Source organism: Pteropus alecto, unplaced genomic scaffold, assembly GCF_000325575.1.
Source record: "Pteropus alecto unplaced genomic scaffold, ASM32557v1 scaffold3, whole genome shotgun sequence".
NCBI classification, from domain to species: Eukaryota; Metazoa; Chordata; class Mammalia; order Chiroptera; family Pteropodidae; genus Pteropus; species Pteropus alecto.
Genome location: NW_006442484.1, coordinates 27,347,438 through 27,362,476, shown reverse-complemented (window position 1 = coordinate 27,362,476; position 15,039 = coordinate 27,347,438). Strand labels below are relative to the sequence as shown.

General features: G+C 36.8%; 1 protein-coding gene across 1 annotated transcript in view; it reads left to right on the top strand.

Moving 5' to 3' along the window:
• The first annotated feature begins 14,597 nt into the window (after window positions 1-14,597).
• NMI (N-myc and STAT interactor) overlaps window positions 14,598-15,039 on the top strand; it is a 14,947-nt gene continuing 14,505 nt past the window's right edge. Inside the window, exon 1 of the mRNA XM_006921063.3 lies at window positions 14,598-14,907. The gene's annotated coding sequence lies outside the window, so the exon portion shown is untranslated. The remainder of the gene's footprint in view (window positions 14,908-15,039) is intronic.

The window sequence follows — 15,039 nt, the reverse complement described above, 5'->3', positions numbered from 1 at the left end:
AGACTAGTGGTTGCCAAGGGTCAGGGATGGATTCAGAGAAGGCGGAGGGGAGTGAGTATGACTATAAAAGGGCGCATGAGGGATCTTTGCAGTGAAGGAACTGTATCACTGTCAGTATACCGGTTGTGACATTGAATTACAGTTTTGCAAGATGTTACCATTGAGGGAAACTGGGTAAAGGCCACATGGGGTTTTTCTGTACTATTTCTTACAACTGCATGTGAATTTATAATTTTCTCAAAATTAAAGTTTAATTAAAGAAAAAACAACTAGGCATGAGGACAGAAGTTTTGTTTAATATTTAACAGAAAAAATCTAAGTAAATTTTATATTTGGATAAGTTCCTTCTAGGAAAGGAAACATTCATTTCAATATCCTTTTTTTAAATTTAATTTTTCATTTTTATCAGATTTAAAAAGTGAGACCTTTCTGTAAGACAAAATATAGCAACTTCATATCTGACCCCTCTTTAATCTAATTCCCCCCACTCCCATTCTTACTTGTAGCGTCAATTATTTTTGCTTCTTTCAGTAATTTCTTCAGGTATTTCCTCTGTATTTTTATTATGATATGCTTATATTGCTATTTAAGTTTTCACTTTTAGTTGTTATCCATTGCTTTTCTACTATGCAAGTTAAGGATTCAGCTCTCTTATATACTCTTTCTATTATCTCCACACTTCCCTACCACATTTCCCCCATACGGTTATACCAGAAATATAAAAAAAGTATTTAAGTGCTTACATAATTATGACTATGTAAATATTTTCTTAGCCAGGTAGGATACTAGGTTAAACATCCATTCTTGTACAAGCTTTTGTTTTCCTCTGAAGATAATAGCTTCTTTTTTCATTTGCTTAAGTTTTCTCTGTATATATTGTTATTTCAGCTCTAAACTTCCCACAGAATTATAAAACTGCTTTTTTAATATAGGCAAACAAATTAACTAAACTATCTGTTCAAATTTGCTGAGAGACATCCCTCTCAAAGCTCTCTGCAGTGGAGGGATGGTCAGTAACCTGGCTGTGCAGGGGTGGGAGGAAAACTAGTGATTGGACTACTTTTATGTAAGCCATCAACCAGTCCTGTTGTTTTCAGTTTCATCGGCTTCCCACAATCAGAGACAGCTTCTGGCTCTAATTTCTGGGCTTTCAGGGGTTTGGCAGCCTAATCAGCATACTTCTTGGTATCCTTCGCCCTCACCCCTACTGCAAACATTTTATTTCAACCTCTTCTAGTCTGCTAAGTCGGTTATTATGAGTCTGTTTTGTTGACATCTCTTGGCTGCTATTACCTCCTCTCCCATTCTCTCTGTGCTTATGAATTTTTGAGAGTTTTTTTTTTTAAAGATCTTTACTATCATTTCAGTGAGATTTGGGGTAATGACAATGAAGGTAAACAGGTGTTTTACTTTGCCCAATTTGAGTGGCAATCTGAACTTTGTGCATTCTAGTAGAAATATAAATGGCAATTGCTTCCAAATGGTCAAGCTTATGGAGTACCTATATTCTTAGGGCATCAGAAGACAGCTGTAGTACTGTCTGCTAATGGTTTTCCACTAATTTCTGGCCGATGGAATATAAAGAATTGATGAATACTAATTCTGTTACTTGGAACATGAACATGGACCACATGGATGAGGGTGGCACCCTAGAGATGGTAGAGCAACAAGACTGAAAATCTAGATCCTTGAACACTGGAGCTGTCACACCCTTGTGCTTGGAAAGTTACGTGGGAGAGAAATTAACTTTAACTTCTATTTTGTCCCATTCTCTTACTGCTTTTTATTTATTTGATTGGTTGGTTTACTACCACCAAACCAGTGTCTTACATAATAAATGACACTATTTTTTGTTAAGCAAGTCAAGGAAGTGAGAATAGTCATAAACATAAAGGATGAAAAACCGAAAAAGAAAGAGAATAACTTTCTCCTACAAGTGATTATATAGTTTACTAAAAAAAACATCATTCCTTCAAGATTTAGAGTACAAAAATTCTCATTATCTTGGAATCCTTTCTAAAAGGATCTTCTGTGTATTATGTAACTTTGATTTTTTTTTAAATATGAAAACATTGCAAAAAATAGCATTATGTTCAACTTTATAGTTGACTAATCTTAGGCTTATTTTTATTATTAGTGAAAAACGGAACTCTTTCTTCCATTCCTACATTTTATTCAGACATGATATCATGCAAACTGATTTTATTAAAAAAAATAGCTTTGCTCTGTTGATTCAGTATCCTTCTCACTTATTGCTCCATGTCTAGGTTCTTGGGTTGGAAGAAGATGGTGTTAGACTAATGTTTTATTTAGCATTGACTAAAACAGTCCAGAATGTTAATATACAACTTCTGTTTTTAAGAAATAAGATTGAATTACTTGTTAAAGGTTTATTTTTAGTTTTTTCTCTACTTTTTTATGGAGGTATAATTTATATAAAATGCACTGATTTTACATGTTTCATTTAATGAGTTTTGACAAAACAAGGCATAGAATACTTCCAGTACTTGAGAACTTTTCCTCATGCTTCTTTCCAGGCAATCCTGTTCAAACATCCAGAGTTAAGCTTTGTTCTGATTTCTGTCACCACAGATGTGTTTTACCTGTTTTGGACTTCATACAAATGGAGTCATATAATGTGTATTCTTTTACAGCTACTTTCTTTTGTTCAATAGAATTAAGTAAAATAGGCCATTGCTACATCTGTCATGATTAAAAAGTTTGTCACAGCAGCCAAACAATACCGCTGCCTCTGCTTAATTTTGTGCCAGTAAAATGGATGCTCTGTGTTTGGCCTCTTTTACCAAGTAACTCATTTCTATGCCAGTTTCATGTGATGCATCTGACCGACATAATTTGTTTCACATATCTGCGTCCAGCAGCAAGAAAACTGGAAATTATGTGTTTGGATTCTTTGTTAAGATGAAAATATTTCAACCAGGGGTAACAATTAAAATATGAAGAATGTCTTCAAAAGATTCTATTTAGTCACAAATGACAGATATCTCTACCTATCAACTCCTTCAGTAAAGTCTAAAAACCTTTTATAACGGTTAGTGGTGGTGGTGTGGAGAATAAAGGAAAAGAGCAGTAAGTGGAAGTGAAGCTCATCACACATTTAGCTGATGCTCAAGTAGAAGAAATAACATACTATTGCAAATCTGTGCCCAAGAACCCTGGAAAACAGCAGCAAGTGAGTGGTGGTTCATGCACAACTCGGAGCAGTACAAAATTCCAGACTAACAAGATTCTGGACTAACAGTATACTAGAGAAAGGTGACTTATGTCAAAAAATAATTTTCATAAATAATATAGTCATCACTCTCAAATAAATATAAAATGAGCACATATCAAAGATATTATTTAACTAATTAATTTATTCAAGAAATAGTAAATCTTAATGGAATAAAAATTAGAAAATACAAATAAACAAAGGTAGAAAATAAACAACATCCATGACTTTACCTTCAAAGAAATTTTATATCTTTGTGAAGGGACTTTCCCGTACACACACATACACATGTTTATACTTGGGAAGTGACAAAAATGGGATCACTCTAGACTTAACGTATTTTTTAAAAATATAATTAATAAGTGAGAAGAATTTAACTTTTAAATAGAATGTGTTTCTTTCTTTCTTTGTTTCTTTTCCTCTTTTCCCTGAAAGTAGTTTTTTTGCAAAATTATTCTATGGACCCAACTGGAAAAAATGAGTGAAAGTCAGCTAAGTAAGATGTCAACCCAAGTTGAGGAACAACTGTATAGAGAGGATTCAAGCATTTGGCTGACCGTTGGGCTAAATGAATTTTCCAACACTGAAGTGACTAATGAAAGGGAGTTTTGGGAAATTAGATCGGAAAGTCAGATTTCAACCTGGTTGCATTTACATCTTGGATCCAAAGCTATGGGTATGTAAGTATGTAAGGGGAAACTTCTGCGAGCTGGTTTGCGTAAAAGAAGAGTGTGGAGGTCAGGAATCTTTTATTCACTGTTCTTCTTCCTCCTTCCTCTTCTCTTTTCCTCTTCCTCTTTTCATTATTTTTACATAGAATGATCTCATTCTCTCAACTTTTGGAGCCTCCTCTTTCTTGAATTCCCATATGAAATAACTTGGGTTCATTTCCCAAATAATAAGGAGAAGTTCAATGCCAGCCCATGAATCTGTCTTCTTTTTTCCTGTCAATTTGAAAATAACAAATTTTTGTAGAATCCGGGGCTAATTTTACGTACATCATTTTACAATGTTATACAAAGATTCACATGCAAATAAGGCTCGCTAAAATTTTTATTTTTATTTTTAATTATAGTAAAATACACATAATGTAGAATTAACCATTTTTAAGTATACAATTCAGTGACATTAAGTACATTCACATTATTGTGCAACCATCACCACTTCCCGTGTCCCCCCAGCCACCAGCCCTTGACCACAATTCTACTTTCTGTCTCTGTGAACTTGACTACTCTAGGTTGCTCATATAAGTGGAATCATACAATATTTGTCTATTTTTGACTGGCTTATTTCATTAATATAATGTTCTCAAGATTCATCCATGTTGTTGCCTATGTCAGAATTTACTTCCTCTTTAAAGTTCAATAATATGCCATTGCATGTATGTACTGCATTTTGTTTACCCTTTCATCTCAATGAAAATTTTTGAATGATATTCCTGTAACTCATAGTTCTGTTAAGGCCTCATCCTGCTTTTGGGGCCTGGAAAAGTTACCGATGTTCTACTTGAAGGTTTACCAACATTTCCAGATTTTATTTGGAAATAAATTCTCTGAGGTTGTGTGTGTGTGTGTGTGTGTGTGTGTGTGTGTGTTTATTCTCAGACATAGCTATTGTTTTCCAGGGAATAAAGCATCTTAGGGCCAGTGCTTTGGTATAAGTAGAAAAGGATTGAAGTCAAGGCCATCAGTTTGTTCATATTACCTTGTTCAAATATTCATAGGCTACTCCTGTGTAGAATACACCACCTCTGTTGCTATGGTAGCCACTCTTCCTACAATGGCCAGATGCCCATTTGGTGGAAACAGTGGACATAAGTGCTGAAACAGTAGTCTCGATACTACTTAGGCTCTGTGCCCAATACCTAAGATACATTGTTGGAGGGAAGCTGTGCTTTTCACTCATACGCATGGATTGTCACAAATGAAGAAACAGCAGAAGACGGCTAAGTAACTCTGCTTCCCTTACTTCCCCACCATCCCACCCTCTTCATCCCAACTTCTTGCTTCTGGTAGTTTGGTTTTAAGACCATCTTGTAAATTATCTGCAGAAGAGGACCAGGGAAATGGCTTCTCCTAATGCTCTTCCCCTGCATCACGTGAGCACCCCGAACTTCACATTACCGTCATGGTATTTTTGGTAAGGATCTATCCACATGGGCTGCAGGGCACCACACTATGCAGATTGATATAAGGAGAACTAATATTCTCCTTTCAGACACTTTTATTCGTTATCACAGTTGTCGAAACACATGAAAAACAAGGTGGCTGCTGAGTCACAGCCTCCTTAATTGCACATCCTCTCTGCTGCATGTTCCAGAAAACTGATGTAATTTTCCCAAAGATGTCTTGAAAAACAGACTTTTTTGTGTCTCCCAGTAATATTACTTTGGTTTATGGCCAGAAAAACTTAGGTTGGCTCTAATTTTAATTAGCATTTATTGAAATATTTTTTCCTTATTATTTTTTTCGAGGTTCTCTTCACATCCATTTTTAGTGTCTTTGTCATAGTAGTATGCTCCAAGAGGTTTCAGACAATAGAAACAAATCTGAAGATTAATAGTATATTAAAAAAATTTTTAACTTTTTTCCAAGAATTGAAGCAAACTAGTATGAAATATGAGAAAGTGTCATTTTTCTCAACTTTTATGTCTCTACAACAGCAGGGAGATTCCCTTGTAATTAAGATTTCGTCTTTGTTCCAGAAAGAAGTTTATTACAAGGAGCCTAGTTAACTACCTCGGGGAGTTGATGGAAGTCCCATCTCTTTGAGTCATGGCGCGTAACTCAGTGGGAGTCAACTGCACAGAGTTTTAGTGACGATGATCTCACTATTTTATACCTCATGTCTACACTTTTGATTACGCATGAAGGTTGCTTACCCTGATGAACAAAGTCTTGTGTAAGACAAAGTCGATTTTGCATTTTCATATCTCCCACTTCCCTCCCAGTTAGAGATGAATCACACTCTTCACACTTAGGCAAGTGGTACTTGTTAAATAGTTCAACCAGTTAAAGATGGTTCCACTCCAGACTGTTACTGGCACTTGTTATTTGACACTTATGAGTATAACTGGGAATGAGGGTGCTTTAGCTGAAACCCTCAGCCAGCGGTACAGCATTCCCGGAGGGGATTGGACCACTACCTCAAGTGTGTGGGTCCTGCTGCTCTTCTACCCTCCAGGCAGAGGCAAGGAGATAGGCACTTAGATACTATGACCCAAGAGGTGAAAAAACGATGAGCTCCAAATAGCTCCCTCACTGGAATACCTAGGTAACATCAAAGTTAATCTTTAATAGTTTGCTATGGGACTTTGGTGCGTCCTAAACCAAGATGCCACAAAACCTTATCAAAAATGTTTGGCTGCCCTGTGAAGTCCTACTACACTCAAGTTTACTAGGAGATTTTGGTAAGAATGGGATTGACGAGCTTCACTGTTTATAAAACTAAGAGTGCTGATAAAAGAAGTAAAGCTTTGAAAGCTTCGAGTCCTAGGCCTGCTCATGATCACCACTAACCAACTGGACTTGATGTACACATCAGATGAAATGTCAGCTGGCTGGAAATTTAAGCAGGCTCTGTGAGATGGGAACATGGACTCTCATTGTGTACATGTGTAAGTGCCGTTTGCTTCATGGCATGAATAAATGTATCTGTAAGACATAAAAATTATAAAGTTAATTCTTTAGTTAGTGTTCTAGTTCTATAAAGTTCCATTTAAACCATGGAATTTGGTTAACCTAGGTACTACGGACTCCCACAACTCTATGAATGGCTTCAGAGATAACTAAGACACCTGAAATTGTATGCACAATTCTGCGTAGCTATGAATATTTCTGGGAAGAGAATCCCTGGCTCTTATCAGGGTCTCAAAGATATGTGTCGCTCCTTCACGCTCTATGTGATTTGAAAGGACTACATTATGATGCATATAGTTCTCAATTATTCAATCAATCAATTTTCATTAATAAATGTAGAATAAGTGACCACCTACAAAAGGCAATATATTTAGAGAGAAACGAAGACACAATATAACTCTTGTTTTGGAAAAATTACTATCTTCTTGAGATGAATAGCACAAATAGTCCTCCAAAAAAGACAATTGAGAATGCAAGGCTATAAATGTGCCTAGTTTGGAAAACATTCTTAAATAATCTAGAGAAGGTGTGCATATCGGATGTCGCAGTCTTCCCCCACACCCACTCTAGTGCCTCCACTGTTCTGGCCATACCTGTCCTTTCACTAGGAATTCTCAACACTCCCCTCTACCACCTCCACCACCTTTCTGGGAGCCAGTAACTAGGATTGATGTCTGGCTGAAGAAGGATTCTCTAGGACACCACTCTAACACTGTGGTTAGAACCTTTCTGATGGTTCTATGTCCACAGTGATCCATTCACATTTTGCATATCACCACTGCATTTAAAGTGTGATATGTGTTTGTTGGGAGTTCACTTGTGCAATTATATGACTGAAATAATAGAAAGGAGAAGGAAAATGTCTCAGGAAAAGGAATGGTGAGAATGAGAAGGAATCCGGTTTGTTAATAAGACTATTCTGCAGTAGGGTAGCTGGCTAATTTAGCTGGATACAAAGAAGCGGCATAATCAATGATAAAGTTCAAAAGACAAGCTGTAGCCAGCCTGTTGTGGAAACAGTCTGAGATTGGGAGCATGGGAAGGAGGATAGGTCTTGCACTCTGGAGTTTGGGTTGTAGATATTAGAGGTCATCTGCAAGGTGTGGAATGGCTTGATGAAAGTAGCTCTTTTATGAGAATAATCTGGCAGGAGTGTGAAGAATGAACGGATAGAGAGACATCATTAGCAGGGTAAATTCCATACATAAATTGGCCATAAGAAAAAGTCCTAGGGAAATGAAACAATCAACTGAATTTTAATTTAAGAAGGTGTGGAGGAAAAGAGATTGTGGTACATGAATAAAACTATGTAGAATATTTGAAACAGAGTTTTAAGAAACCTGGGCTATCTGGTCATATTGTCACTACGAGAAGAGGGCATCAGGTTAGTGGCCAGAAAAGGGAGCTCTACGAAGAGCACGGAAAATTGCATTGCTGCTCGGGACAACTTCAGGGAAGTAGGCTGGAGACTAGATCATGAAAATGACACTGAACAATTACCTGTCTCTTTTATGTAAAGTTTATAAAATAATATTATAAAAATAGTTGAGAGAGAAGAGAAAGAAAGAAAGAGAGAGAGAAAATATGAATGAATCTTGAAGTTATTATTTGACTGACTTGTTTTAACATGTTCTATTCAATTCTAGACCAGCAACCAAACAAGTCTTGGCAGCCCAGAATTCCTCTCTAGCATATATTGTGCAATTCCAAGGAACACCAGAAAGCATTGCACAGTGTATATCCAGTGTGGTTATATGAAGTTACCTTGGTGACTCCATGAGATTCTAATTTATTTAAATTATCTAATTATTTTCTTTTATCTCAAATCACCCCTGAAAATCAATTCTTCTACTTGGAACTTAAATCAGAAGACAATATTAGTATTAGTAGTATTATTTTACTTTGCATTTGCTGTTCAAAAGCATTTTCTGTACATTAGCTTATTTAATCCTCATAAAACATCTAATAATTGTTAAGTAAATATTATTATCTTCATTTTACATTTGAGGAAACTGAAGAATGGAGCTTCATAAAGTTAAAGGAAAATATGATCAGAACTCACATTTTTTTGAGCACCTATTACATACCAGACCCTTTACATACACCCAAGTTCAGAGAACTAGTAAGGACAGACTCAGCCCGGCTGTCCTGGTGATTTTAAGATGCTGCAATTTCTAAGACAAGCCAACCTACAAGCCATTGTTCATCCACCTGAGAAAACTTTGCTCTGACTATTGGCAACAAAATTAGAGTTTTTATTCTTCAGATGGTTGAAAAACAACTGAGGTCATCCTCCCAAAAGGCAATAATGTTTCCAGTTCAATTCATAAAGTCACCAAGTAATAAGATCTGAAGAACATTTTTTTGTTTTATTTTTATTGGGGACGAAGCCTGTTTTTATTTATAATTCATCTTGAGGAGTTTAAACACTGAGGGATAAGTTACCTTTGGCTTTATGTATCCGATATCACCAAACTGCCCCAGGCAGATATTATGTTATTAAAATGAATGCTGTGTGTGAGATCATTCTGTCTTGTTACATTGAAAGCTACTTAAAATAAATTGAAATGAATAATTAATAAAAGAAAAAAAAAATCCCAAATACACTTGTCCTGTTCTTTTTTTCTGGCTTCTCTTTACTTTGTCTTTCTTGTTTTTTGCATCATCGTGACCCATTCACATTCATGATTTATTCCTTCCTTTCCATTTCAGAGTTACTGTAATGGCAGCCTAACTACAGACAAGGAGCCATTGTTCTCTCCTGGCATGAAAAAGAGAACAGCTGCTGCCCTTTCTACCATGGACACCTAGAAATGCCTTGCTTTCCATCCATGGACCCATCCACCAGCCTGGCAAACAGGTAGAGGGCTCTGTGCTCCCAGACTGAGCCAGGACAGGGAGAGCCACAGTACACACAGTACCTTCTGCTGGAATAACCATTTATGGTCACTCTTTGCTCTTTTAGTGAACTGGTTATCCTACAGCCTTGCTACTCAAAGTATAGTCCAAGGACCAGCACCGGTCAGAATCACCTAGCAACGTATGAGATGCAAAATCTCCACTCTAAACCTATGGAATCAGGATCCATATGTCAACAAGATTCGTATGGACATTAAAATTTGAGAAGCATTGATCTATAGGACATCTTTTCCATACACAAACACATTTTTCCTTTTTTTGTAACTGTGGCACACATTGCAAAGGAAATCAACAGAAATCGTATACTGTTCTAAGATATATCTTAGTAGAAATTATGTTACTACATATAACTAGGTTCACTAAAACCAACTAGAAAACAAACAACTTAGAACAAAAATTGAGCTCTTTGTCTGATATGTTTTTAATACTTTGAGTAGATCGGTGAACTTTCTTGTTGCAATAATTTAACACCTCTTGCAGAGTACTATTCAAATCAGGGAAATAATCAGAAACAACCTATTCAAGCACTAACCCAAATCTTGCTTTTTGGCTATTTCTAGAATTCCTCACACAGCCTCTCAGTAAAAACAAACTACAAATTTCCAAATTAAACAACAACAACAACAACAACAACAACTAACATATTCAAGCAAAATAAATTTCTTCTAATATTTTCTTTGGCAGTTTTCAGTATGTTTATGCATGTTCTCTTAGCAGCTGAGCTCCCTAGAAATTACATTGATTTATTTGGATGACTTGCCCTATTCTTTCTCATTTGAGATTTTTGGTGATAACACAATCAGAACTTAATATTTTGATTTTCCAACATTACAGGGCTACATTCTCTTTAAGCATTCCGAGAATCTCAAGTTTTTTTGAGCTTTTCCTCTCCTTTGATTTTAAGTTTAAGCCACCAAACAAATGGGTTTATTCTCTCATCATCACTTTATCTCAAGAGTGCTCTGTCAGAAGCAATATTCAGTTTGCGATTAGACAAGCCAAGCAGGAAACAACAGTAGTACTCTCAGATTTCCTTAAAATGTTTTCCTTAATATAATATCAAGGTTATATCTTACAGGCTTAAATATTAAGGATCAATGTTAATTTTTGAGCCCCCAGTTCATGAACAAAACACTTAATTGTCCTTATTCTAGCACTTTCAAAGACAGTAGCATCATTCTCTAAATACTTTAACGAAACAGGATTTTCTGACTGATCAGTTATGTTTACATGAGAAATCAATGGCTTAGGCATGATTCAAGAAGTACTTGAATGAAGTATTTCTAACTGTTTGATCTATTTCATAATATTTTGTTCACTTATACGAACTTATTCATATATACTAAAGTGAAAGCTTATACTTTGGGCGCAGAGTATTTGATTCTTACCCTTGTATCCAGCCACTAGTTAGAATAAGTGTTTATTTATAGGTGTAGTCGCTGTACTTGTAACTATAAGTGACATAAAATAAATTTTAAAAATGTCTTTGTTTTCAAAGTATTTCTCTAGGTAAGAAGACAAAGCAGAAGAAATGTGTGAGAAAAAATGGGATAAAAAGTCTCGTTAATGTATGATGGTAACAACTATCATTTACTGAATTCTTATCATGAGTAAGACACTGTACTCAGCCCTTGACATATAGCAGTATTTCATTCACAACAGCTCCATTTTACAGATGAGAAAAACCGAGGCTGGGAAACTTCGGTAACTTGAAATTGTTATTCAGACCAACATATGGCATCAAAACCATGCTCTGAACTATATAGTATTGATTGCCTGATAGAGAGTAAGAGATGCGGTGCTTATTTCTTCTACTTTTTAAAAAATCTCTTGTCTACTATTTTATTAATTTTCCAAATTTATTGAGATATAATTGACATATAACATCATGTAAGTTTAAGATGTACAATTTGTTGATTTGATACACTTACATATTGCAAAATGATTACCATTATAGTGTTAGCTAACATCTCCATCGTATCACATACTTAACATTTCTTTTTGGTGGTGAGAACATTTAAGATCTACAACATTAGCAACATCCCCTTACTTTTGTATATACCAGTTGCAAACCTCTTGAAAACGAGAATAATGTTATAGTGCTGGGCACCGAGTATTCTGATTTCTCCAAGGAGGAACTACAAACTAGATCACCCAAATCTCGGCAATGACAGCGTAAGCTTGGTGTCCAAGACTTTTCTAAAAGGAAGAGCAATAATATAATGGGTTTCAGGTCATTTTCTTATGGTTTGCACACTCACTAAACTCTTAATTTCTCCCAAGTTGTTTCATGCCTTTAGGATTTTTCACCTGATCTTTTGAATCAGTCCACCTCCTCTAACTTTAAGAATCAACTCAATCTTCACCTCTTCTGAGGAGGAATCTTTCCCTGACCTCCTGAGGGAGAGGAAATTACTCTCTCCTTTGTGTTTTGCTACTACTTATATCCCAGTTCTTTATAGCATACATTGTACTATATGTAACACTGATGTATATGTGTGCACGCGCTTGTGTGCATGCGTGCACGTGTGTGTGTGTGTGTGTGTGTGTGTGTGTGTGTATTTATAGGGAAGTCTGGCAGGATTTCGTTGCCATCTGGTAGAGGAGATAAATGTGTAGCATACATACATCTCATATCATGGCAGTGTAGATTTGCATGAGACCTCCAAGGCATCTCATGTGCAATATATTTATTGAGTGTGTGTTAGGAAATAGTATAATATAGTGTAGGGTAGGAAAAAGTTTTCCTTTATCTTCTTAGGGTCCTGGCGGGGTCTGAAAATTTAACTGACAAAGACAGATTAACAGGAGAAAAGTATACAAATTTATTTAACATGTTTTATGTAACTCAGAAGCCTTCATAAGGAAATGAAGACCCAAAGAAACAGTTAGTCCTGAGTATTTTATGCTAGGTTTGATGAATAGTGGACAATTGTGGAGAAATGTGATGTTAAGGAGTGTGAGGTGAGTATAGTATACTGGGGAAACTTAGCAAGGCTTGTTTGAATTGTTTTCAGCATCCATTTGTCTTTGGAGGTAAGATTGCTCCTTTCCTCCAGGTAGAGGGAGAGCATCTCTTACAGGAGGGTTTTACGACCTGTTTCAGACAAGGGTAGTGATAGACGGAAAGGTCAGAATGACCTACTGTTCTCCCAGACTCCTTCAGCTTAAAATACTCAATACGCTAAGGTGCCACATGCTGGGGTAGCATGTCCTGAACTCCATCATTAGTAAAGCATTACTCGAATTGCCCTATTTGAAATTCTTCAAGATTTTAGTAGCTGCTCCACGAAAAAAAGCACTTGATAGTCAAATTAGTTTGAATAAAGTTAAACTTCTTAATCTGTGTTTTAATTTTTCTTGCACTACTACTCAAAACTCTTAATGTGCTGATGTGCATTTGTGAATCTCCAAAAGTGAATCCAGTTTGCAGCATTTCTTAATCATATTTGCCCATAGAATTTCTAATTCTCTATGTACAACAGAACACAATGTAGAGACACTGATTTCATGGTTAAGAGTAAAATATGATATCAATGTCATCATATGTTAATTGCTTGCTTTGGGGTCATCTCTTTAAGCCTTAGTGTCCTCATCTGCAAATGTGGGTAATACCTATATCTCATTCTATTATTGGCAAAATAGAGAGGTTTATAAAATGCCCAGGAGTTCTCAGTAGATGCTAGCAATTGTGGTTGTTAATGATAATAAGTCCAGGAGCTGACTATTCATCTTTAGAATCCCAGCACTTTGTAGAGTACTGGATCTGAACCTGATTTGAACTCAGGCAGTTACACATACCTCAGCCTTAGGATGTATTTGGCCAAAAGGACTTCTTTTTCCACTACCTGCATACATTGTCCTTTAATAGGATCTGAGACAACATTAGATAAGTCCTGTTCTGGTCATGGTCCTGCTCCTTACAGTCTTCTAGTAAAAAACCAAAAATAAGACAAAAGAAGAAATGAGGCTGAACTAGACCTCTGGAGTTCATGCTCTTTAAAATTCTAAGGTAAAGCACAAGTAATTCTCAAGTTGCAACAGATGGAGTTTTTATGCTTCCTAACTGAGCTAATGAGCACAAAAGTCCTTATCACACACCACTTTATTTTTTTCAGTTAGAAAAACCACTTTAAATTGATTCCTATCAATATTCTTGATATGAAAGAATTTGACTTTTGTTAATCTGTTATTTTAGACCACTATATCCATTATTATATATGATTATATAGCACTATAAACTAGAATTTATGCCTGGAAATTATTTTGATACATTTCCTCGCTGTTCTCTATTTATGAACAAGTGCAGCTGTGGGGTGGTTCTTTGTGTACAATGAAGAAACTGCAGTTCTTGAAATAAGTCAGATGTTTTTATGTTCAAAGGAAAAGATCACACCTAGTGAAGTATTTATTTACAAGCCTCGCAACAAAACAAAAGATTAACAGAAAACTTTCAAGGGACATAAATCATAGAAACCAGCCGAACACCACAGCTTTCCTAACTTCAAGGCCCATAGGATGTTGCAAAGACACAGAAAAACTGACCTTGTGCTGGCTGTAAAAATCTGTAGGTTGAGGGCATAATGACCAATAAATTAGAACGAGAGTTACAACCTAAAGAGATTTCCGCTTTGACTTTACTTGGTGTCAATCCACGTTTCCAACTGCATGTCCAGTAATATATACACACAAGAGTGGTTTTTAAAACATGTCCTAAATTAGTGTTACTGAAAACTTCGGGAATGCTTTTGGGATAGATATCCTCAAAACAAAACTAAAACCACCACGTTTTAAAAACCGAAAGTGAAAATTGTTATACTTGTTCGTGGTTAATCACTGGAGACAAGTCTGGTATTCTGAGCAATGGTTAGCCTTGAAGAAAATCACCATCTGAGCAGGGCTTTCTTTTGCTTTCTTTTTCTTTTTTAAGGAATCAAACTGTTCATCTGAGCGACACCTACTCGGGACAAGGCAGCGCCAGCCTCGGGGACGCGCGCCGTCCCGCCGGGTTCCCGGGGTTCCGGCGACTCTGACCTGCGCTCCCGCCGCGCGCCGCAGCACGAAGTTTCCGGGAAGGTCGGGCGCATCCGGCCTCTGGCTGCAGCGCTCGGCGGGCGGGTGAGTGCGGCGCCGTGTTGCGGGATGTCGTCCCTGCTCCGAGCAGTGCCGGGCTAAGAGGGACCCTGGGTGCGGAGGGAGGCGGGTTCCACCGGGTGCGAGACGGCTGACCGCGCGCGGGAGGACCGCGGG